The sequence below is a fragment of the Sciurus carolinensis genome, chromosome 8 (assembly GCF_902686445.1).
Source record: "Sciurus carolinensis chromosome 8, mSciCar1.2, whole genome shotgun sequence".
Taxonomy (NCBI): domain Eukaryota; kingdom Metazoa; phylum Chordata; class Mammalia; order Rodentia; family Sciuridae; genus Sciurus; species Sciurus carolinensis.
Genome location: NC_062220.1, coordinates 135,063,021 through 135,088,384, shown reverse-complemented (window position 1 = coordinate 135,088,384; position 25,364 = coordinate 135,063,021). Strand labels below are relative to the sequence as shown.

The 25,364-nt window shown below is 53.4% G+C and overlaps 1 protein-coding gene across 4 annotated transcripts in view; it reads right to left on the bottom strand.

The window, feature by feature from the left end:
• The window catches only part of Nos1 (nitric oxide synthase 1), a 163,826-nt gene that overhangs the window by 96,161 nt on the left and 42,301 nt on the right, over positions 1–25,364 (bottom strand). For 2 of the 4 annotated variants that reach the window (XM_047561946.1, XM_047561950.1), the window contains exon 1: positions 5,423–5,483. The exons of 1 other annotated variant lie outside the window; for it this stretch is intronic. The gene's annotated coding sequence lies outside the window, so the exon portion shown is untranslated. Of the gene's footprint in view, positions 1–5,422; positions 5,484–5,819; positions 5,889–25,364 lie in introns of those variants that run through there. One more of the 4 variants, XM_047561947.1, reaches the window with a different exon arrangement.

The following is a 25,364-nucleotide window of genomic DNA, read 5'->3' as shown; positions in this document are numbered from 1 at the left end:
AGTCTTATTTAATGTTGGGCAACGTTGGGCAAATGCTCCCGGCAGAAGCTGAGATGCCCCTCAGGGCACTTCTGAAAACCTGTAGAATTTCTTTCAGGTGGTTTTAGTTCAAAACTCCCGAAGCATCGTGGGTGACCGAAAAATCAGGACCCCTGTTCCTGAATATTCCAACTGAGAGGAGGTGACGGATCGCAGGAAGGAACAGAACATGCAAATCAGAGGTGGAGAAAGAAAATTTTGCTGGGGTTGGAATTGGGGAATCCTCCCGGCCTCTTGCAAAGGATTCTGTTTTCCATCTGAACAGGGCCACCTGTCTATCCAATGTGACTGATGGATGCCAATTGGGTAAGTGTTTGTCTTAGGTGAGGAATAAAAAGTTAAAGCAGAAAAGGTTTTTTCCAGATAATTAGTCCAGGGGATGTAACTAATGCCTCCAAGGGCCGAGTAAGTGATATACATAACAGTTAAGGGTGCAGAGCTAAACTAAAGGCAAACCCAAAAAGTAAACTAAACAAAACCCAAATCCAAATCCAAACCGGAAAACCGAAACTTCAAGAAAATTCAAACTGACCAAACTCAGAAAACCATACGCCAGCCTACGAGGACATAATCTGCCAGCCTCCGAACAGAGAGATGCCCTTGAATTTCGACTCTGTTCAGATGAGAAAGCTGAAGTTGGGAGACAGGAAGCGGGTGGGCCAGATCAACCGACCCCCTACGGGCGTCTCTCCTTTTTGCATTTCTTCATGGTGGTCTCTGAGATGGGCCAGATGCTGTTCCTTGTCCCTTTTCCAGAGTCACACACGCACACTGTCCCACTGAACCCTCCGAACAACCCCAAGTAGCAGTTACAGTCCCCCCAGCGTGGATGACTGCCGGTGGGTCACAGAGGTTAACACAAGCACACCCAGTCACTGTGTCCCCAGATGCCCGGGCCTGGCCCTGGGTGTGTCTCAGGATGACATTTTAAGATGCTCTGCCTTTCTAGCTGACTGCTGTTGCCACAGCGTGGCCCTGGAGACCCCGCGTCACTGAAAGGGTGGTAGCAATCAGGCTACCAGCCCCCATCCCGCCTTCTCCAGAAGCGTCCCCGACTCCCTCGGCCACCGTCCCGGGGTGGAAGCAGCACCTCGCCTCACCTTCTCTCACAGACAGCCTGGTATGTGGCTTCCTCGGTGCTTTCCGCCTGAGGGGACCGCAGGCTTTGTCAAACAGGGCTCGCACCACCTAATCTGGGCACCTGCCCCTGGGGCCTGGCCCTGGACTTGCTAGTTGCCTCTCCTCATGTCACATTTAGCAAAAGTGCTGATGTCGGCTGCAGAATCACCCATGAGAGCTGCTCTGGTCCTCATGAAATATGATCATGCTAAGATTCGTGCCCACTCCACCCTGTTGAGCATGCTCGTGTTGGGGACTTAGGGACATTTTCTGTGGCATCTACATCTATTTCATTGACTAGAGTCAAGTGAGCTCAACGGCTCAGTATTAAAGGGCGCTAGCCAGCATTCCCACTCCGGAGGGACAGGCACGGGAGCCACAGAAACGTCCGCAGGGTTTGCAGAAGCAGGGCGGGGGCCTGAGCTGGCCACGCAAGGAGCTCCAAGCAGGGTTTTGGTGAAATCAATGGCAGTTAACTGGGTTCCATTAGCTCCCACGATTACCTGATTTCTGAAATTACACCTACTTTTAAAAGAAATGTTCTCCCTGAAAAGATTAACCCCGGGGGCTAATGCCCAACATGAGGTGGGATCTCACAGCCGACATCCAGCACGGTCATAGCGGGAAGGACCGTGTCCAGTCTGTCCTGAACAGTTTGCCAATTTGTAATGACAACCCAAAGAGACAGAAAGAAATTTCCTTTGAGTTCTACACCTCTGGGGCTTCTCTAGGCTGATAGAAACATTCAGTTCCCATCGGCAAGCTCAGGACAGAGTCAAGACACTGGGGAATCAATCCCAGCTGTGTCGATAATGGGCTGTGTGACTTTTGCCAGGTCACTTGTCTGCTCTGGGCCTCGGTTTCCCTATGCATACGGTGAGGCTGAGGGTTAAGATCTGAAGGCATGAGAATGACCTGGAGCAGTCTCGTTACAAGTCCAGATCCTTCCAGGCTCCTCCTGGAGATGCCAGCTCCCCAGAAAGGGGGTGGAGTCTGACACCCCAGTTTTCAGCCAGTGCCTTGGTGGATTCTGATGCCGACCGTCCGGTGGGCTGACATTTGGCATTCGCTGGATCAGATGATGTGCAAATGCTATCATATTTTGGGATGAGGGACGGGGTCGCGTCTCTAGCCTTCCCAGCTTCCACGCTGTTGATCTGGGATGGAAAACCTATCCTCTGCACAAACAGCCCAGATGAAAATTGGTCCGGAAATGCCAAATTCGACTGCTGTGCATTTCAGTTTCTAACAGGAAAGAGCCCCTGCACTCATGGACACAGGTGGTTGCCTGTAGCTCTTAACCGCATTCCAGGGCTTGGCCAGTCCCTGCACAAACCCGCAGAACGCAAGTGACAGGCAGCAGCACGCAGAGCCTTATCCTGAGACACCCTGAAACATACAGCCGAGAGGGCCACACAATCACAACCCCACAATCACTCCTGCTCACAATACCCGGCTGAGCTGACCCCGCGTCTTCCTGTGTCCTGGGACGTCAGTACCACTGTCCCAAGGGAAGGTTCTGGACAACTGCCCATGTGGTACCTTGGACAGCTCCTTCGCCGCTGGCGGCAGAGACCCTCTGGGAACCTCCTACATCAGCCACCCCTCCGGCCTCTCAGCCTTCACCCAGTGTCCTTCCCAGGGGAAGACAAGTCTTCTGGGCTGGCTTCAGTTATTGGGAGGAAAATTTTTAAAAGGCAGGAAGCACAAAGGGCCGGCCGGTCTGGAGGCCACGTCCACACTGCTGACCCAAAAGGCGTGCACAGGAGATGTCCCACTGAGGTTTCTTTACTTCCTTACAATCACGTCTTGGCATGAAACTGTCGTTTCCAGAGCCCCTTTTACACACATTATCATAAAATCTTCAAAACAACCCCTTGAGGGAGTTCTTGTTCTCACTTCACAGATAATGGGACTGAGGCTCAGAGAGGGTAAGTGATATACGGTAAGTTGCATAGCCACCGGCTGCACTAAACTTGCTCTCACCCAGGGGTCTTCAACAGGTCTCTCTAGTATGTGGCTTGCTCTCTGTCTGCATGGCCTGGGACACTGGGGGACATCATAACTTCTGAACGTGCTGGTATGCCCCTGATGATTGGGGTCCCCCTTCCTCTGGCTGGGCAGATCCATGAGGAAATACCCAAAGAGGGCGGCAGGCATTGCTACGCATGCAAAACACTCCCAGTTAGGAAGCCCCAAACCAGGGTTGAGGTCTTCAGCAGGACCACTTGCCAGGGGTGACCGTTTGCCCTGCCTCAGTTTCCACATCTGCAAATGTGGGATTTGGATCCCTAGGCTAGAGACCTGGGGGAGCTGTTCAGAGGTTCCAGAAATATCTTGCAGGTGACAGCACCTTGGAACCTAAAGAGAGCGGTGTGCTTGTCAGAGGGCTTTGGCAATCTGGGCTGCTAGACAGGGGCTGGGTCAGAGGTGCAGGAGCCAAGGGCTGACCTTCCCCAACCTGCCGTGGCTTCTCAGACCTACCCAGGAGATTGCTGAGGGCAAAGAACGGGCCTGATCTCTCTGCTTCTGGCAGGGCTCCAGGGTTAAAATACAAAACCAAAACCCACCCAAAGCAAAATGCAATGGGGGAAATCTAGTCTCCCCTCCAGAAAGCTGCTGCCAGGGTCTTCTGGTGTCTCTTCAGACCTGTTTGCCCTGATCCCAATTACAGAAGCACTAAACAAAGTGGTGGGGCTCCTCATTCCTCTGGGGGAGGAGTCTGGGGGGGAGCTCCTTCCTCCTGTGTTCCAAGGTCCTGGGTCACCAAAGGTACGCAGGGCTAGCCTGCCCTGCACCGGTGCCAGGGGTGCCTTTGGGAATGCTCCCTCCGTGGTGACCGCCAGGGTGCTTACCCCAAACCTACTTGCCAGGTTTGAGTTGGACAATGGGAGCAGAGGGGGTCTGCCAGAGGAACCCCAACCCCTCTTCCCCAGGACTGCTAGGGTGGAGATGGAGGTAGGAGCAGCCTTTCTTACCCTCAGGGGCCGACCCTCCATTCAGCGCAGGCAGGAAACCAAGACCTGGGAGTCTCCCGGATCCGTCCCAGGGCGTTCAAATAAAACACAGCAGCAACATTTCCTGCGTAATGAGCACTTGCCCTGGGCTTTGTATTTACGTTCGTGATTTTTTAAGATCCCCACGAGAAAGGTCTTGCTTCCGCATGTTACCACTGAGGCTTAGATGAAGGGACTTACCTAAGGTCACGCAGCAAGTAAAGGGTAGATCTAGGATTAAAACCCACGGGGAGTCACTGGAAAGGTTCCTGACCTCGCTCCACTGCCGCCTTCTCTGCGCGCGCCTCTCCTCTCCGCGAGCCCGCCCCACTCAGCGCTATCGCCATCTCCGGCGCGCTGCGAACTGCGGGCGCTCGGACCAGATCGTGGTGTCCTGGGGGTGGGGGCTAGCGTCACATGTCCTCTAGATCGCTGTACCAAGAGCCCTGTCTACACCCACCGACCCAAAGACCCTGGGTGGTCAGGGAAGTTGGATCTCGCAGGTCCCCAGCGGGGAGCCGTGGCCACCTGGAAGCAAACCCATGGCGCTGGGCGCGTTGCCCGTCCCTGAACCACGGCGGAGCGCGCCCCTTGCCCACTCTGGGGACGTGCCAGGAGCCCTAGAGCCTCGCTCCTGGGGGAGAAACAACTTTCCCAGGTTCTCACACCCTAATCCCGCCCGTACAGAGAAGCAAGAGGTGCAGGCGGCCCCGCCATTGCCGCGGGAGCGCAAAAGAGGATCCTGGCAAAGTTGGAAGCCAGGCGGGAGCGGCGTCCCCGAGCTCAGCGTTCCTGGAGCAGAGCCCTCCCGGCCGCGGGCCCCCTGCCGCGGCAGCTGGCGGTGCCAGGAGTCCGCCATTACCGCGAGCGCAGGTGCGCCGCATTCGGAGAGCCCCGCACCCGGAACGCGGAAAGTTGAGGGTGGGCAGGTGCAGCGATCCCCAGGGACGGGCGTCCCCAGCCTCAGGCTGCCAGCCGGGAGCGTCGGTGCCCAGCGGTCCGCCATTACCCAGCGCAGCGCAGCGCCGAGCCGAGCGCGCGGCTGGGAAGGCAGCGGGCCCCGCAAAGTTGCAGCGGGGCGGCCGCGTCGACCCTGGGGACCGGACCCCCAGCCGCCCGCCGCCCGCTGGGAGGAGGAGGAGGCCGCCCGACCCAACTTGGGACGCGCGGCAAAGCCCGTGCCTCCCGGGCGCCCTGGGGGCCGACGCGAGAGCCGCGAGCAGTAGGGGACAGCGAGGGGGCGCGGGACGCCGGGGCCGGGAACTCACCTGCCGCGGAGCCGGGCAGCGCCGAGGCCGCTCTCCGCGCTGCGCGCCCGCCCGCCGCCGCCGCCGCCTCCTTCTCCTGCTCCTGCGCTTCCTCCTCCTCCCGGACACCCGTGCCGCCGCGCTCGCGGAGCCGAAGCCTCCGGGTCGGCAGCCCCGCGCGGCTGGAGGGCTCCAGCCGCTCCCACTCACCTCCGGGTAGGAGCCGCGCGCGCCCCTCCCCTGTCCCTCCGCTTTGTGCCGCCCCGATCGCTCCCCACCCCCTCGCCTAGCCCCCACCTCTCCCTTGTCCCCTCCTCTTCCTCCCTCCTCCCCCGGCCCCAGCAAACCCAAGTTCGGGACGCAGGCTGCAGGCTTCCCCCGCGCAGTGCCCGACGCCCCGCGCGCGCCCCTGGCTCACCCCGTCCGCTCGGCCGCCGCTGCCGCCCGACAGCCCCTCGGAGGAGCCGCGGCGCTAAGTAGCTCCTCGCCCAGCGACTGGAAACACGGCATAAATATGTAGGGACTGAGCTGTGAGCTCAGCGAGGGTCGTGAGGGGGAATTTATTTCTTAATGTCCCTCCTTTATCCTATCATCGCCGAAACGAATTAGCGGTGACGTCCAACCCGGCTGCTTTATGGGTGTGGGGAGGGAGACGTCGCAACCCTCATTAAAAGAGCCGCTCTGGTCTCCAAAGCATACATCTTTTATATAACCTAATTTCCATTTTTTTCTATCAGGAAACACACACACATACACACACACACACATACACACACACATAGACACAATGACAATTTCTGGGAGTCTGGAGGGGGCTGAATGTGGTAGCCGGGCAGGGAAGGGCAGCTCTCTTTGGGCAGAGAGAGCCCCGCAGGAGGCAGGGATGGCTATTTCTGTCTCTACATCAGTGTTGGGACGATATCTCTTAATGGGACAGCAGAATGCACAGACCCGCACCCTGAGCAGAGCTGGAAACCCCCAGGATGGAGCAGGGTGTCAGGGCCTGGGTACTGGCCCTGGCTCTGGGGTGGGCAGAGGGCGGGTCAGCCCTTTCCGGAAATGTTGTCTGATTCTGGTCTTTTCTGGAGCACAGCTAAGGCCTGGCATCCTGGGGAGTGGGGAGGATGGAGGGGACTTGTTGGCCTGCGACCTAGGAGACCCGCGTGTGGGAGAGGCCAAAGGCTGGGCTGGGGGAGGGGCAGATGCAGCAAACCAAGCTTCCCTTCCTTTCTTAGGGGCCCTAACATATGGGTAACCATATAAACCCGTCTCAAAAGCTGTCTTTTCCTGGGCAGATTGCAAAGGATTTTGCATTTCACTGTCGCTGTTGCTCAGACACTTGGGGAAGCAGGGGGTGGGGGCCTCAAGGAAAGAGCAGGATTCTCTCTCTCTCTCTCTCTCTCTCTCTCTCTCTCACACACACACACACACACACACACACACACACGCAAACACACACTCCGCACCTGGCTCTGGGTGGCCCCATCTTTCCTCCTCCCCAGCCTTGCCAAGGGAATGCAGCCCACTCAGGCTCTGACTTGTGTACAGAGGCAAAGAAGAAAACCACCCCCCTTTGTCGCTAATAAGTGCTTTTCAGATCGTCTTGCACATCAGGCAGGGGATAAGGGGGTGTGACTTTGGGCGCAGGAAGAGGGGTGTGGGGGGTGAGGAGGGGAGGAAGCGGTAAAGCAGCAGCTGATGCTGGTTTGCTGGTTTGCGGGAGCTCGGCGTTGTCTTCAACACCTTGGAAGGAGGACCAGAGAAATGCCATCAACACCAGGCTCTGCCTCTCCCTGACCACACCATCCCGTGGGGGGCGTGGGGGGCAAGATCCAGGGCCTGTTTCCTCAGCGGCCAAACGGCCTGGGGTCATTGTGAGGATGCAGGAAGCCCACGCTGCTGCAGCCCTTGACCTAGAGAGCCTGGCATATAGTAAATGCTCAGGAAAGAGTTGCAGACCACGATGACGGTAGCCGCGACATAAAGGCTGGCTGTGTTGGCAGGAGGTCCAGGCTGGAGCCCCGTCCCTTCCCATCCTGGACCCGGGGCTCCAGCCTGAACCATTTCAAAGTTGAGCGCTGGGTTTCAGTGGTGTGGGTCTCAGAACTCGGCTCCTCAATTACCATGGCAACTGGGGAAAATCAGGAAGCCAGGGGAAGGGAAGCTGCTCTTGCACGGGCCTGGCAGTTCACCTGGTCCAAACGGGGTCTGCCCGGGGGTGTGGGAGTCGGGGTCCAGAGAGGCTCGGGATGGGGGTGCCTCGCCTGTCCTGGAACACCAGCGGTTTTGAAATCCAGGAGAAGGGTGCTTGGTAGGGAACACAGGACCCTAGGATGGTGAGGTCAGGGCCAAGGCTGAGCTGTGTCTGCAGGAGGCAGAGTTGGCTTGGGTTTGGGGAGGGGGAGACAGAATCCCGCTCTCCCCCAATTCTGTTCTCACCACCAGGTGACGTGGTGCAATTGATAGCAAAGCATGGAAACGTGGCTTTTGAGACGGGGATCTCAGAGACAGAGCCTGGGAGCCCAGGAGAGGAGCCAGTCACCATGAGGAGTCCTGGGTGTGTGTGTGTGTGTGTGTGTGTGTGTGTGTGTGAGAGAGAGAGAGAGAGAGAGAGAGAGCGCTGGCAGACAGAGACGAGGTGGAAGAAGAGACAGAACGAGACAGGGAGGCACAGAGGAAAGAGAGAGAGGGAAATTGGCAAAGAGACATAAGTAGCCAGAGACAGATAGATAGAGAGACAGAGAGAGGGAGAGACAGAGAGAGGGAGAGGGAGATGCTTCCCCATCCTTTTTCTGGCTGGTCTGGAGGGCTAAGGGGAGCTAGTAGCGACACTTCCTGTCGTAGTAAGGCATGGTGGCTGCCTTACATTGGGCACTTCACATCCTGCCAGCCCCGAGCCCAGCATCTTTAGGTAGAGATCACTGAATTGTGATAATAATGGTGCCATGACTCTCTTCCTTAGTCTGTTTTTTTTTTATAGAAGGGAAAACAGTCTCTGGAGGCAAAGCCACCTGCTCCAGAGCCCCAGTGATGGGTGACAGAGAAGGTCTTAGAACTCAGGTCCTGGGATCCCCAAGTCAGACTCCACTTCCTTCCGCCGGGTCCTCGTGGGGAGAGGGGGAAGGGGACCCCGGCAGAGTCTGGGGAGGGACTCCTAGGGCTTGGGGACCTGCCACACTAAGGCTGGGTTGCATGAGTGATCGTCACAACAGGAAGCAAACGGCCAGATATTTTTACCATCAAACCAGGCATTCCTGGGACGATGCTCAGTGACCGTCCCCCAAATGCTCCTTGGCCATGGTGGCTTTCAGGTGGCTGTGGGCGCTCAGGCTCACCCGATGTGCAGGGGAGTGGGGATGGTGGCAATACCACCCTTCTCTGGGACCAAGGAGGCCTAAGCTGGCAGAGGCACATCCAGGCACCTGCCCGGCAGGGACACCATAAATGGTCACCGTGATGACAGCCCCTGGATGGCGGGCAGGGGGAGAGCTCCCCCCTCAGCTCAGGGTGGGCCCAGGAGAGGGGAGCCCTCTGGCGGAGCCCAGGGAAGGGAACAGGTTCGTTTTCCGACCTGGAGTGGGTGATACATTATCCAGGGCTAATGAAAACATAATCATCTTTTGGCTGCAGAGAGGGGCTGATTCGATAGGCTGCGATGGAGCGGCATCTGCAGCAGTCACCCAGCAGTGGCAACCCTCGAAGGGCTCTGGGCCGGGCACAGCGTGAGAGCACTTTGTCCCCCTGCTGTGTCCGTGGGTGAGCCTAGGGGTCAGGCGGGAGCGGCAGAGCGGGTGTGGTGGCCGGTTCGTGTCTACAAACAGACAGCCCTGGGCTTCTGTCCTGCCGAGAGTTCTTGGGCTGGTTCCTGGCTGAGTCTCAGCTTCCTCATCCCTCAAATGGGGTGAATTCTGCCTCATTCTCGTCGCCGGCAGGGGGTGCGGGGAGGAATGGATGAGCGATGTGAGAGGGATCGGGCACCTTTGAGGAGTTCAAGGACACTTTCCCGCCTCTTTCAGAATCACAGCGCACTTGGGAAGACCACTTGGTTTACTGTCAGACAGGACCAAGCCAGTGGTTCCCAAAGTGTGTTCCTGGGATGGCTGGATCAGCATCCCTGGAGAACCTGCTGGAAATGCCAGTTCCTGGGCCCTGCCCCAAACCCACAGAGTCGAACCCTCAAGGTGGGGTCCAGCGGTCTGCGTTTGCCATAAGCCCCACCCCCCCAGGGTGATTCTGTTGCCTGCCCAAGTCTCAGAACAGCAGTTCCAACCAGAAGCCGGAAAAAATGTTTAAGTGAACGAGGAGCTGAGTGGCAACTGGATTTAGTGACATAATGACAACAACCATCTCTTATTAGGCACCGACTGTATAGACCAGCTCCATGCGTGATGACCTTGAACCCTTTTAGCCAACCCTTTATCCATTACTCACTGTCTTTCTCACTACTTCATCCCTAAGAAATGTCCCTTGGTCTGCTTTACTGTCCTGAATTACAGGCCCCTAAGAGATACCGAAAGACCTGGGGGGGGGGCACTGTGTCCCCCTGTTCCCAAGACACACAGATTCTCTCTGTCCCTTACGCAGTGATCAGAACAGATCTGTCTGAGAGCCTGGAGTCACCATGGAGGAAGAAGGGTCACAATTCTGGGTGACAAATGGCCTACAGACATTTGGAGGATTCCAGCAGGGAAGCAAGAGGAGGGGCCCTTTAAGGCTTAAAGAGGCAGGCTGGGCATAAGAAATAACATTAGTTCTGGGGTTGGAGCACTTGGCTTCCAGAATTGGCTCTGTCACTAATGTCCGGTGTGAGCTTGGGCAAATCCCTTGGCATCTCTGGGTTTCAAAAGGAGATCTTAACTTGGGCATGGCTGCCTCCCTGGATTATAGGCAAAATCCAGGGCAAGAGTGGTTTTCTACGGTTCTTTGCCATTTCCCCTGTCACCGTGTCTAGAAGCTTTAGGACTGGACCTTAGACTTTGTAAAAGTTAAGAGTTGCTGAACCCGATCGTCAAAGAAGGAGGCAGCTTCTTCCCTGAGAGCCCGGCAGGCAAGATCATGGGTGCCCTTCACTCCCTGGACCTGTTCAACCGAGGCAGTTTCCAGAATGACCAACAGATGGCGCTAAACCTTCACCGAAGCGGCTTGTTTTCTGAGACCTGCCAAGTGAGTCCCTGGTTTCCTGTACTCAGAGTTTGGGACCCCTTGTCTGGGTCCCTGCTAAGCCAGGCTGACTCGGGTGGGATGAGGATGCTGGGCCACCCTGGGTTGGCTGCACCTCCTGGTTCCCAGCCTCTCACCCAGCACCTGTCCATGCAGAAGTAGCCCTGAGCAGGATGTGAGGTTGGGGTGCTGGGGAAAGAGAGAGGAGGGGTGGGGTCCCGAATCCTCTAGGGGATCAAGAGGAGCCCTAAGGGTACTGTTGGTAGTGTAATTTAGTCCTTCAGCTCTCCTTTACCTCATAACAGAGTCTCCTGCCTGTCCCACCCCAGATCAAGGGACCACAAGGTTTGCAGGGATCCTCCATACCTGGAGTTCAGTCCTGAGGGTCTAAGTCATGCTGAGGTGCAAAGGGCTGACCAAAGAATTTGTATTTTGAAGACAATGGCTGGGATTGCAGAAGTTGCCAATGTTTGTGCTTCCGGGGAACATGTGAAGTGGATCAGGTGTGAGGCTCCAGGGAGTAGTGGAGTCTGTGGCAAAGTGGAGGGCATGTCCTTCCTAAAGTGTTTATACTCACGTGCTTCCAAAGTGGTGTTCCAGCAAATTAAACCCCTTGAGCCCCATTAAGGAGCTCTGGCCAAGGAAATGGATTTCAGCTTCAGTGAGCGCTGCCTTTGAGTGGCAAGGGGCACCTTGCTCTGAATGTCATGTGAGGCAGGCGTATAAGAATCCCCCAAGAAGGAGAATCCCAGTCCTGGATGCTGCCTCCAAAGATTTGGAATCTACTGATCTGAGGTGGCTGCATTTTTAGGAAACTCTCCAGGGGAAACTGAGGCAGGGGCCATCTGGTTCCAAGTTGGTTGCTTGGGGCCTGGAAAGTTAACCCTGTGAGCTGGGCTGGATCTTCATTCTCACCTGTAGATACCTGGAGTACAATGACCTGGCTCCCCTCCTACAAGCCAAAACAGAGATCTCTTATGATCCTGCCTCTCTCTACCATATCACAGACATGTACAGAAAATATGACAGTGTGATTTATTCCTAAGAATCATAAAAATTCTGAGGCCAGTCCCCAGGGGAGGGTAATGGAGAGGTAGTCAAGGGAGGGGCGGGAGAATTCCAGCTTGGTATTTAGGAAAACCACAAAACCAGGATGGAGAAACTTGACCTCTTCCCTGGCTCTGTCTTCCATCTGCTGTGTGACCTTGGGCAAGGCTGCTCCCTCTCTGGATCTCTGTTTCCCTGTCTTATAAAATTAAGGGGTTGGACACGAATGCAGTTCCTTCTCCGTTCTAGGTTGCTTTGGGCTCTTCCGTGGCCTCTCAGGGGCCTGGGAGCAAGGCTGGGGAGTCGTGCGTCCCTGAGTGTCCCCTGCTTTCCATCTGGGGCTCTGCCTTCCTCCGTCCGTCTTCATGGGGACTGATCTGGGACTTCTCTGCGGCATCTTCTATCATCCACTTAGCTACTCACTCCTCCTCCTTTCTGGTGGGCCTTGTGCCTGGCACGGTGCCCGGGGCTGGGGCAGCCGAGACGCCCTGGCAGGATTCTGACTCCTGGAATAGCAAGACTCATGGCGAAGTCAGCCAGGCCCACGGTCCATAAGTAAGCGGTGACACCGCAGGCCGTCGGTAGCCCCGAAACCGTGGAAGGGATGCGGAAGGCCTCACCCGACGGTTGAAGCTCTAATGAGAGAACCCACTGAATTCTCCCCAGCCTGGCAGTCCTGAGCTCCGTGAGCTTCATACGCTCTGACATTTGATTTATTCAAACAGACACTCCAGCAAACTGTCTCATCCTCTTCTCTAATTGTGTGGAAGTGGGGAGGGAAGGAGGTACACAGTGTGATTTCAAAGCTGAGGAGTCCGATCTGGGCTCTGCTACTCGCTAGCTGTGTGACCTTAGGCGAGTTAATTACTCTTTCTGAGCCTCAACTTGGACCTCATGGGACAGTGCCAATTAAATGAGATCCTGCACGTGGAGCTCATGGCAGAGTCTTTGGCCCACAGAACACGTTCAACCAAGGCTCCCCCTGTCTCTCCATCTCCTGTTGTTGACACTGGCCTTTGTGGGATTCTTGTTTCCACTTTGAGGGTGGAAGCCAGGTCTGAATCTATCTCAGTGCTCTGCAATATGTTTAGCCATTTGCTCGCAGGTTGCAGGCATTAAATAACTTAATCCAATCGCGTGGAAGGATTAGGACAATTTATACTAGCGACTCATAAACGGGGGTCCCCAGACCAGCAGCACCCACACAGCTGGAGACTTGTTGCAGATGCAGATATCATGGGCCTCTCCCAAGCCCACTGAGTCAGTAACTCCCGGGCCGGCACCTGCTGCTCTGGGTTTCAAGACGCCTCCAGTGATTCTGATGTGCTTTCAAGTTTCGGAGTCACTTCTCTGCACCAGTGAAGAACAGCTAGGGGGATTCTAGCAACTTCCACGGGACTGTGTGCATGCTTCAGTGTTTAGAGAAGGTGAAAGAGGAGCTAGGAGTGAATGAGGGAGGGGCAGGACGCTTCCCTGCCTGCTCTCTTCTCCTCAGGAGCTCCCCGAGCTCTTGGGACTCCAAAGAATATAACTTAGAGAGCACTGCCTGGCGACATTCCACCCTCCGACCCTGCCCACAACCTGTCCAGCCAGTCGCCCACCCAGCTGTCCATCCATCAATCAATCACCCCTCCCTCCATCTAGGAGCTTATCTGTCTGTCATCCTTCCATTCATCCTTCCCTCCATCTACCAGCCCATCTGTCCATCTCTCCCTCCCTCCCTCCATCTGCCAGCTTCTCATTTCATCCATTCATTCATCCATCCATCCATCCATACATACATACATCTATCCATCCATCCATATATCCATCCATCCATCCATATATCCATCCATCCATCCATCCATCTATCCATATCCATCCATCCATTCACCCATCCATCCATTCATCCATATTTCCATCATTCATTCATCCATCCATTCATCCATCCATCCATCCATCCATCCATCCATCCATATATCCATCCATTCATCCATCCATCCATCCATTCATCCATCCATATATCCATCCATCCATTCATCCATCCATCCATATATCCATCCACCCATTCATCCATCCATATATCCATTCATTCATCTATCCATCCATCCATTCATCCATCCATATATCCATCCATCCATCCATATATCCATCCATCCATCCATCGATCCATCCATCCATATATCCATCCATCCATTCATCCATCCATCCATCCATCCATATATCATCCATCCATCCATCCATCCATCCATATATCCATTCATCCATCCATCCATCCATCCATCCATCCATCCATATATCCATTCATCCATCCATCCATCCATCCATCCATTCATCTATCCATCCATTCATCCATCCATATATCCATCCACCCATTCATCCATCCATCCATCCATCCATCCATATATCCATCCATCCATATATCCATACATCCATCCATTCATCCATCCATCCATCCATCCATCCATTCATCCATTCATCCATTCATCCATTCATCCATCCATCCATCCATCCATCCACATATCCATCATTTATTCATCCATCTATCCATATATCCTTCCATCCACCCCCCCACCCTTCCACCTACCTACCTGCCTGCCTGCCCATGTGCTAATCTATCCATATCTATCTGTAGGAAGGCCACACGTCTCCAGCCTCTTTACAAAACTGTGGAGAAAGTGATTGTGGAAGGCAGAAATGCTGTGTCCATTTAGAGGAAAGGGCAGGCATCATTATTGTCCAGGAGCACACAGACACTAACTGCCGATGAAACACTGTACAAGGTTCAGTGTCTCTAGCTTTGGGATCCCCCTTCTTTAATCCAATACTTGTCACCTGGTCCTCTTTGTGCTGCCCTGGGGGAATCGGGGCTTGGGGAAGTGGCACAAATACTATTGCTGCTCACAGTACACTCCAGCGTCTTTGAACCAGGAATCTCATGTCTTCTGCAAGCTTCCAGAGAACGGTGGCTAAGCTGTGAGCTTACAGAGGGTGAAGCTCCCACCTGTCCCGTTTCTTGTCTGTCCCTCCTTCATTTCTTCAGCATTGCGTGTCGGCCAGGTCATGGCACGTTCAATGACCTTGAGGTCCTGTCCTGGCCTCAGTGAGCCAAGGGTTGGCTTGTCAAGGAGAGGGACAGGGAGCATGGGGGACTCCAGCTGTGCTGTAGGGCCAGAGTGGGAGGCTTTGGGGGCAGTTAGAAATCTGAGCAGAGCAACTGTCCATTATGTCAGCGTAGGAACTGACGCTGCAACAAGACCCCTGAAGCACAAGAAGTCAAGTGAAGAACCAATAAACGCGATGGCATCAAACTGAAAAGCTTCTTCACAGCAAAGAACATGAAGAGAGAGCCAGCGGAATGGGAGAGAATCTTTACCACAGGCGCCTCAGATAGAGCATTAATCTCTGGGATATATAAAGAACTCAAAAAACTTAACACCCAAAAAACAAATAACCCAATCAGCAAATGGGCTGAGGAACTGAACTTTGCAGAAGAAGAAACACAGTTCATCAACACATATTTGAAAAAATGTTCAACATCTCCAGAAATTAGGCAAATGCAAATTAAAACTACACTGAGACTCCATCTCACCCCAGTCAGAATGGCAATTATCAAGAAGCTAAGCAACAATAAGTGTTGGAAAGGATGTGAGGGAAGAGGTATGCTCATACATTGCTGGTGGGACTGCAAATTGGTGCAACCATTTTGGGAAGCAGTATGGAGATTCCTCAGAAAACTTGGAATGGATCCACCATTTGACCCAGCTATCCAACCCCTTGGTTTATATCCAGAGGACTTAAAATCAGCATAGTACAGTAACACAGCCTTGTCAATGTTTATAGCAACTCAATTCACCATAGCTAAGCTATAGAACCAACCAAAGAAAATATGGTATGTATACACAGTGGAATATTACTCAGCCGTAAGGAAGAATGACATTAAGGCATTTGCTGGTAAATGGATGGAACTAGAGACTATTGTGCTAAGTGAAATAATACAGCCCCAAAGAACCAAAGGCTGAATGTTCTCTCTGATATGCAGATGCTGACACATAATAAGAGGGGGGTAGGGAAGAGTAGAAGTTCACTGGATTAGACAAATGGGAAGGGAGGGAAGGGAGTGGGAGGGAATAGGAAAGACAGTGGAATGAATAGATGTAACTTTGCTGGGTTCACATATGAACACACAACTGTGAAACTCTGTATCCCAGGAATGGGATTCTAGTTAGAATAAGTTATACTCTATGTATGTATAGTATGTCAAGATGCACTCTACTCATGTATGACTAAAAAGAACAAATAAAAAGTTAAAAAATAAAAACTTAAAAAAAATTTAAAGCAACAACAGGTGTTGGCGAGGATGTGGGGAGAAAGGTACACTCATACATTGCTGGTGGGGCTGCAAATTAGTGCAGCCACTCTGGAAAGCAGTATGGAGATTCCTCAGAAAGCTTGGAATGGACCCACCATTTGACCGAGCTATCCCACTCCTTGGCCTATACCCAAAGGACTTAAAATCAGCATCCTACAGAGATACAGCCACATCAATGTTCATAGCTGCTCAGTTCACAATAGCCAGACTGTGGAACCAACCTAGATGCCCTTCAATTGATGAATGGATAAAGACACTGTGGTATATATATACAATGGAATATTACTCAGTCATAAAGAATGATAAAATTATGGCATTTGCAGGCAAATGGATGAAATTGGAGAATATCATGCTAAGTGAGATAAGCCACTCTCAAAAAACCAAAGGATGAATGATATCGCTAATAAGTGGATGATGACACATAATGGGGGGGAGGGGTTAGTGTTAGGGTTAGAGTTAGGGTTAGGGAGGGGGGCAAGAATGGAGGAAGAAAGGACTGTATAGAGTGAAAGGAGGGTTGGAGGGGTGGGGAGAAGGGAAAAAATAACAGAATGAATCTAACAACACTACCCTATGTAAATTTATGATTACGCAAATGGTATGCTTTACTCCATGTACAGAGAAACAACATGTATCCCATTTGTTTACAATAAAAAAAAATTAATCTTTCAAAGTTAAAAAAGAAAGAAAGAAAGAAACCTGGGCAGGGGAGACAGCAGGCCCCGAGAAGGCCTCTCCTGGATTGACCCCCGGGCCGCTTCCCTGCATAAGACAACGACATCCTTTGGTTCCTCTCACCGTCCCAGGGCTGGTCAGCTTGCTCTGCATTCACAGGGACCCTGTTTTCTCCAGCTTGGTCCCCAGCACTCCATGCAATATTTGGCACACAGTAGGTATTTAATAGAGGTTTTCGGATGCACAGAAGGAATTTTAGGTGACGTTAATGGTGACGATGACAAGGAATACGGGGATATGAACACCTGGGTGAAGAGCAAGACCTCACCACCAGGCATGCCGGTGCCGTGCCAGCCTTGCCCGACTTGACCCGCGGTACACCAGTTCAACGACCCCAAACTGGAAACCCCAAATGCCCCACGGGCTAGACCTTCTGACGTAATGTCACAAGCGAAGAAGTCCACACCCCACGCGAGGTCCAAACGCAGGTGCACCAAAAATAGGACTTCCAATGACTTCTGGGCTCTGCGTGTGAAGAGTCTGTGAAATATAAATGAATTTTGTGTCCCATCCTTGGAATCTCCTTGTGTAGATGCAAATGTTCCAGGATCTGAAAACATCTGAAATCCAAAACATTTCTGGTCCTAAACATTTTGCGTATGGGACGCTCAGCCTGGATGGGCAGATCGCTTTGCCAGTTTTCACCTTGGGAAATGGCAGAGCCAGGATTTGAGCTCGGGAAGACGATCCCGAGGGTCTAAGTGCTTGTACACTACATGATGGCTGCTGGTGTGGGGGGATGTTGGAAGGGGCAGTTTGGGGCACAGGGGTAGCAACTGACAAGCTACGCGTGTCTCCATCACGATCACCGTGGAGACCGTTTCTTGAGCACTTAGTATGTGTCTCTGTCGCCTTCCTTATTCTCCACAGCTACCCAGTGAGTTGGGTGTTATTGGCCAACATCTGGGGGAAACCGAGGCACAGAGAAGCAGATTTAACTTGCTCAAGGTCACATGGTTAAGCCGGGAACTTCAGAATTTGAACTCAGATCTCTTAGCCACCAATGCCCTCCAATCTGAAGGGAGAGTCTGTTGGAGGTGGAGCCCTAGGGGTTTGGGGTGACCTCAGGGCAAAGGGGTCCATTGGCTGGACTTTGGGACAAGGTTGGGCAGACTCAGACCTGGAACCAAGGAGAAGACAGTGGGTTAGAGGATGAATAGGAAAAGGAGGTGCCTTTCCTGAAGTTTCCAGCCCAGGGTAACCACACCACTCTGTGTCCCACCAGTTAACATGAGAGTCAGAAAGAGGGTGAACAGAAGCCAGAGGAGACTTGGCCCAAATCCAGACTCTGCTTCCTGCTCGCTGTGTGACCTCGGGCCGTTACCTAACCTCTCTGAACCCTAGTATCTTCCTGCCCTTCCAAAGCTTTGAAATGCACATCCACTAATGGCTGCCAGGCACCTGGCCTGCAGCAGACCCTGAGCCACTTGCATCCATTGTTCATTTCCTGTTTACTGCAGGGCCACCCGCTGGTGTCCCACCCCTGTGACCTTGGCCCCTGCTGCTCTCAGCATCTGTAACTTGCAACACTCCCAACCAATGCCTGCAAGGGTGGGGGCACAAGGGTCCCAAATCCCTTGCCCCCAGCAGGGCAACTGGGGTGTGTGCTCTACCTGGTCCCCGCCCCCCCCCACACAGGTGAGCCAGCCTGCCAGCCATCCTCCCCTCCCCTGCCCCGCTTCCCCACCCCACGCCTGGAGTTTCCTGGAATCTCCCCCCCAGTCCGCTCTGGCACTCCAGCCCGCATCTCAGGGTCTGTTCTAGAAGATGTGGACTCTGCCATGTGCCACGCTGCTCTCCAACCTGTGCCCAAATGAGCCAGAACAGACAGACAGGGGCCCTGCTGCCGGGACACCTGGCGTAAGGCCATGGGAAGAGGCAGAGGGATGAAAAAAATTCAAAGGGATGAACCGGAGCATTCGAGGCCCGTCCTCCTCCTTTTCTCTGCCTCTCAGAGGACCTTAAGGCCCGTCTCTTAGACACATCCAGTTCTTTCCAGAACCGTAATGATGCTTCCCGAGTCTTTTCTTGACCATTCAATGAATTAGCTTTTTGGGGGGAGGGGGGTACCAGGGATTGAACTCAGGGGCACTTGACCCCTGAGCCACCTCCCCAGCCCTATTTTGTAGTTTATTTAGAGACAGGGTCTCCCTGAGTTGCTTAGGGCCTCGCTTTGGCTGAGGCTGGCTTTGAACTTGCCATCATCCTCCTGCCTCAGCCTCCTGAGCTGCTGGGATGAATTGGCTTTTGGAGGCTCAAATTGCATCCTTGTACTATTTACATATATAATCCCCCGGCCGTGCCGCAAAAATGCCTGGCCCATTGCTTTGTTTCCATTGATCTGATAAATACTCATTGAGCAACCACCATACATTGTGGGCCACAGAGAGACGGAGGAGCAGAGCTGGGATTCTGGTCTGGGAGGCAGATCAGATAGAAATCGAGACGTAAGTAAGAGAAAAGCTCACAAGTAAACAAACAGGTGAACAGATTCTGATGAGCAGGATGAGGGGGTGGAGTCTGGACCTTGGCCGATTTTAGGAACTTGGCGGGGAAGCCATCTTGGGCAGATGTGCATACCGTTGGTGCTCAATAACGGATGGTTAAACACAGGAAGTAAACTTTTCATTCAGTCAGCGAATAATAGAACAGACAAACTAGGTACTGTCAATTAAAAAAAAAAAAAAATCTCCTGAAGACTTTTTTGAAGAACTTTAAGAGTTAACTTTCTGAATGAGTGCCACCGCGGGAAAGGAATCTGACTTCATTCATAAATCTGTTAGGTCCCCCGCCCCCGCCACGGTTCTTGGGCCAATTAACAGCCCTGAGAGGAAGGCAGGGTTGATATGTGGTCGATACTAGCAGGACAACTGCGGGAATCGATGAGCAGCCGTCTGAGGTCTCGGGAAACCTCAGGCGGGGGTGAAATAAGGTCTCTAACAGATTCTGCAAAGGGCCTCAAGACCTCGAAGTGACTCAGGCCACCACGACCAACGCTTCCTGCCTGCTCACTCTGCTGGGACACCAAGGCCAGGACGCTCTCGGGGCCACACCATCAAGGCGCACAGTGACCCTGTTAGGTGGCTGCCATGTGACCTTATTTTTCAGGGAAGGAAATGGAACCTTCCAGAGAAGGTTCATTACCATGCTCAAGGTCACACAGAATGTCCAGGGCGATGGTGGGCCTGGCGGTGGAGGAGATGGGAGTCCAGAGGAGGCGTGCCCCCCAGCCCGAGCCCAGGAGGGACACCTACCCCTGCGGGCATGACTGCTGAGCTGGAGGCTGGAGGAGGCTGGTGGGGGACCCAGGGACGGCGGGCAGGGAGGAGGGAGAGGGGACCTTTCCAGAAACGTGCCCTGCAAGTCCCGGCACAGCCAAGAGCTCCCCAGGGCTTCTGTGTTGCTACTACAGGTGGGCTGGACCCTTGGTGTGGCTCAGGGCTTTGCTCTGGATGAAGCCACATCCAGCCTGCGGGGACTTCGCATCAGCGTGTGACGAGGTGGGACAGAAAAAGTAGGAAGGAGACAGAAAGGAAGGACAAGAAAACGTCTCTTTAGAGTTCTGTGTGCCCCCAAGCCGGTCTCTCCCAAATCACTGGGGAATCTGTCCATTTAAAAATGACCACAAATGCGCCCACTTCTGAAAACCACCTTGGACACGGCTAACTAGCCACCAACAAGAGGATTAAGAGAGAGAGGTTTCAGGAAACCTAGAGTTCAGGGGATTTTCCAAAGGGATCTAGCGACCGGATCATGGAGACCACATCACCATAAGGATCCTGAGAGCGAGTGACGGACGCCATCCTTCCACACCCCCCATGCCCACCCCTCACCAAGTTTTTTTTAAAAGAGGAGCCAGGAATCCCAGAAAGGAGTCTCTCCCTCCTGAGATGGCGCCTTTCTCGTTTGAGCCCGCATTTCTTGCTTTCCTAAATGAATCCATGTCCCTGCCGACGCAGGCTGAGATTCTTTCCCGCCATGTCCCTCACGGACCCGGTTTGTGCTGAGTCGAGTTCCCACCTTTCTCCAGGAATCCTTGGGACCCTCCTGCAGCGGTTGCTCTTCTCCAGGGACAGATTGGCTGGGACTGGGGCTGGTGTCAGAGCACCTCACCCCACCAGGGCTGGGCCCCCCATGCTGGCCCACCGGGAGGGCTCCTAGCAGCTGCGTCAACGGCCGCAGGCACACGGTCCCAAGGGCTGGCTGCATCCTGAGCCCGAGTCGCTCTGCTGTCGCCCCAACTTTCCTTGTCTACCACTCGCCAGTCTGAGCCGCAGCCTGCCTACCTGGGACCACCCATCAGCAGGCAGCCCCCTGGCTGCAATCCGACCTCCCTCCCCGGGTCAGCGAGCTCTGTCTGAGGTTCAGCTCTGACCGCGTCGCCTCCTGAGCTCAAAGCTCTCCAAAGTCTCCTGTGTCCTCTGGATGAAGCCCAAGTTCCTTGGCATGGCTTGGCTCATTGACTCCTGCAACCCGCAAATGTCGATCGAGCACCCGCGGCTGGTCCTGATGAGCTCGGGTGAGGCTCTTCTTGTTGGCAGCGGTGAGCCCAGTGGACCATCGCCTGTTTTCATGGGTCCAGCGTTCCCAGCCTTCTTGTCACAACGCAGCCCAACTAGCTCTGGGGAACTGCCCTCCCCATCGGTGTGACGTCTTGGGGTCTGTTTCCTGCCCCTGAGGCCCAGTTATTTGGCTTTAATAAGGCTACCCTGAAGCCCGCTTTTGAGTTCCTCGTTCTGCCAGTCAGTTTGTAGTGCTCGAAACCAAAGGAACCTCCCAGGTGGGGCCGCCTACCCATCCTTCCGTCTGAAAGAGGTCTGCTGGTCTCCTGAGGTCCATGCACCTGCCTCTGCCACCTGCCAGGAGCCCTGCAGGCTGACCTTTTGCCAGTAGAGGGCGCTGGCAGGGCTTGGGGGATGGGAGGACAGTTAGGATGGGCTCACTCCCTCTCGGATCTTTGGGGCTGGAGAGAGCAGGGGCCTTGTCCCTCAGTTACAGGAAGTCCTTTCCCACGGCTCCTTCGCCAGCTCTGCTCTCCACTCCCTCCCCTGTCTCTTGGAGGTCCTACGCGGTCCCAGGTCTTGCACTTGTTACTGGTTTCCCATGACCCATGCAAACTGGCCCTGCATTGATCTCTCTGCGATGACACAGGTGGAGTGTGCATCCGCCTCTCGTCAGGGCCCTGAGTGATACAGCGGGGGACTCTCCCATAATGGATGCCTGCTCAGGGGAGGTGAGGCTCCCAGGCTCCTGGGAGGTAGCAGTGGGATGGGATGGAAGTTATCCTAAAGTGGCCCCCACAGGAACACTGATGAAAGACCTGCTGGAAAAAGTCCTGAGCCAGAGGACCAGGGTTCACCACTTCATAGGTCAGAGGACCGGGGTTTACCGCTTCCTAGGCCAGAGGACCGGGGCTCACCGCTTCCTAGGTCAGAGAACCGGGGTTCACCACTTCCTAGGTCAGAGGACAGGGGCTCACGGCTTCCTTGCTGTGTAATCTTGGGAAAAACCACATTCTGTCTCTGAACCTCATCTTCTCGCTGTAAAATGGGACTGGTGATAGAGTCCACCACCCTGGCCTCTGCTGGGGAGTTAATGACAGCATGTCATTCATTCATTCATCCACAGACTACATTTCCCAGCAACCTTGTAGCTGGGTGAGGTCATGTGACTGGTTCTTACCAATGACACAGAGGCAGAGGTGTTGACGTCATCATCAGAACAGACTCCTGTTATAATAAGCCACTGAGATTACAGGGTCCACGTGTTACAGCAACTAGTTGTACCTTAACTAACCTATGGGTAGACCAATGGGGGGCACAGGAGGAACCAGCAGGACTTGGTGACAATTTGCTCTTGTGGATAAGCAAGAAGGAGACTAAGAGGAACCTCTCTGTACCCCACAAATCTGCGTAATCATTACGTGTTAGGAAATAAGAGAAATGCCGCTGAGGGGAGACTAGAAGGATAACTCAGGTCACTTTCACAAGCAGAGGTTCCAGTCTCTGGAAGACAATGACGTTGGGGAGGAATGGAATAACCCAGAGCCGGATGCCTTCCATCCCTGCTCTGGGCAGATGACCTTATGCACCCGCTTCCCGGTTTCCTCATTCCTGGAGCAACAGTGCCTGACGCTCACGAGGGCCCCTCCCAGGTCTTGTTTTCTATGTGACCCCCAGACTAAGGGGAGAGGACTCTCCTGTCCGTAACCCTTCCTGGCTGCAGAGAGCAAGAATAGGAGAGAACAAGTAGTTTTGGCCCCCGGGATTGAACCCAGGGGGGTTTAACCTCTGAGCCACATCTTCAGCCCTTTTTAAAAATATTTTATTTAGAGATAGGGTCTCTCTGAGTTGCTTAGGGCCTCACTAAATTGCTGAGGCTGGCTTTGAACTTGTGATCCTCCTGCCTCAGCCTCCAGAGCCTCTGGGATTTCAGGGGAGGACCATGGTGCACGGCAGGAGAGAACAAGTTTCTATCTACCTTCTAGTTATTTGGTTGTCTTTCTGAGGAGGAAATTATATTGACTCAGTATTTTCCAGTAAGATAACTTTTCCTTTTATGGAATCATCTTGAATCCTCATAATCTAGCACCTCGAAACACCGGAGATCAAAAGGACTGCCCCCAAGTGTCTAGGTTTCTGGGGTTTCTCGGGTGAGTTACAGAGTCCAGGTCTTATTTCTTAACAACTGTGGTGATGGCTATTGTTTATGGACTCTCTGCAGCGTTGCCGCCAAGCGTTTCACCTGCATTATCTTATTTGACCCACTTATCATTTCACAAACACAGGGGCCATTTATTTCCATGCATGTTTATATGTTCCCTGTCACATGTCATCGTCAATGTTATATTACTGAGGTTCAACCATAGAGGCTCCGAAATGAGAAGACATAAATCCAGGATGGGATCAGAAACCTTCCTACTGCCCAGAGCACTGACCATGGAGCCGGTGAGCGGCTGGAGATTCCTCCGTCCACCCCGCTTCCATGTTGTTCCAAGACCGTTTCTCTTTCTGCCACCATATGCTCTTTCTCCTTGGTGTGTATATGCAGGCAAATATCTGCAAATCTTAAAATTTGTCATTTTTTCCTTTTTTATTTAAAAAAAAAAGGATAACTTCTAAGTTTTAGCTTGAGCAGTTATGGAGATGGAGTCCTTGCTTCCTGAGCCAGGGAAGATGTCGGGGAGCTCTTTGTTTTGGGGAGTGAGGCGTTGAGTTCAGAACACGGGTGTCTGAGTGCCGGGAGATGTCTGAGAGCGCAGAGCGAGAAGGAAGGGAGACATAAGGACTCAGCAGAGGTCTGGTGGAGGTGGAGTCGGGGATTGATGGTCTTGAAGATGGCATCTGAAGTACACAGTAGGTACTCAATAAACATTCTTTCAACGGGAATGGGAACCACCTCTTCCTCGCCGCTCTGCAGCCTTTGGAAGTAGGCGGTATAAATCACGCTCAAGTGAGGCAGCCGGCTGAAGAACCATCCATTCCTTCTTTTCTGCTCATCTGCCCATTGAAGAGCTTCTCCGAGCTCAGAGCAGCCTGAGAATTACACTATTCACCGGCTGAATGGAGGTAATTCTGACGGTGCTTAAAACCGTCTTCCTGGGGAAAACACGCCCTCGTCTGCCATGCAATGAGGGCCACTTGAATGCCTGCCTTTGATTCCTTCCAGAAGCTTCACCTAATAGGCTGGGGTGGAAAACAGAGTGTGAAAAAGGCAAGGCTGGCCTCACCTGCCTCTGGATGAGAACCCTTGTCTCCTCTCTGATCTGCAGGTTTTTAACTCTGGGGAAGTTTTTGGAGAGGCTGCTGCAGAAGGTTCTGGGCGTCGTGTTGGCTGGGGAGAGACCAAGGACCTCTACTCCGGGGCAACCAGCTCAGATGTCTGCAGGAGCCGACCGTTAATGAATCAGAGGGATGGGTCCCATGAGGACCCTGGAGAAGCCGTGAGCATGTCAGGTGGAAAGGGGGCGCACGTGGCCCCAGTACATGCTGCTAAGTGGAACCTGAGTCCAGCAGGTCTTCCGGACTCTCAAGAGAAGCTCCAGATTCAGACTTGACATGAAACCTGAGCTTTCAAAGCTGCCGACTTTCGCATTTGAAGGATTCTGGGGCCGAAGACCATGAGCCGGGTTCCTGTGCGGCTTGGGCTTGGCCCCAGCTTGAAGCCCTCAGAGGTTGTGAAGGGGGACAGGTGGCCCCTTCTAAAGACCTTGGAAATCATTTGGAACCAACACACGTTCGCCAACTCTGCCACAGACCTCGTTCTTTGTAGCCCCACCTTCAGTTCAACATTTCAAAGTTTTCAAAAAGAAAAGATAATTGGGACTACGGCCATACCTGGTAGGGGCAAAAAAATATTGTAATTTTTAAAAAAATATTTAAAAAAATAAAGCAACAGATGAACAGAAATGAGTAGATGAGAGAAGAAGCCTCCTCAGAGTCCACTCTGTATGCTTCGGGCTGGGGAGGGAGTGACCCAATGGCCCCCAGCCCCTGTTTAAATTCCAGTTACTTGTAAACTGTTCTCTAAAGAGGCAGGTGGTCTGGTGGTCCCGGCTGAGGAGCATGAACTTGGTATTCCCAAGGTCTGTGTGGCTGACCTGGGATTCTGTCTCCCCTTCTTCCCTCCCTGCTAGAATCTTCTCAAGCTTCTGATTTTGTTACAGGCAAA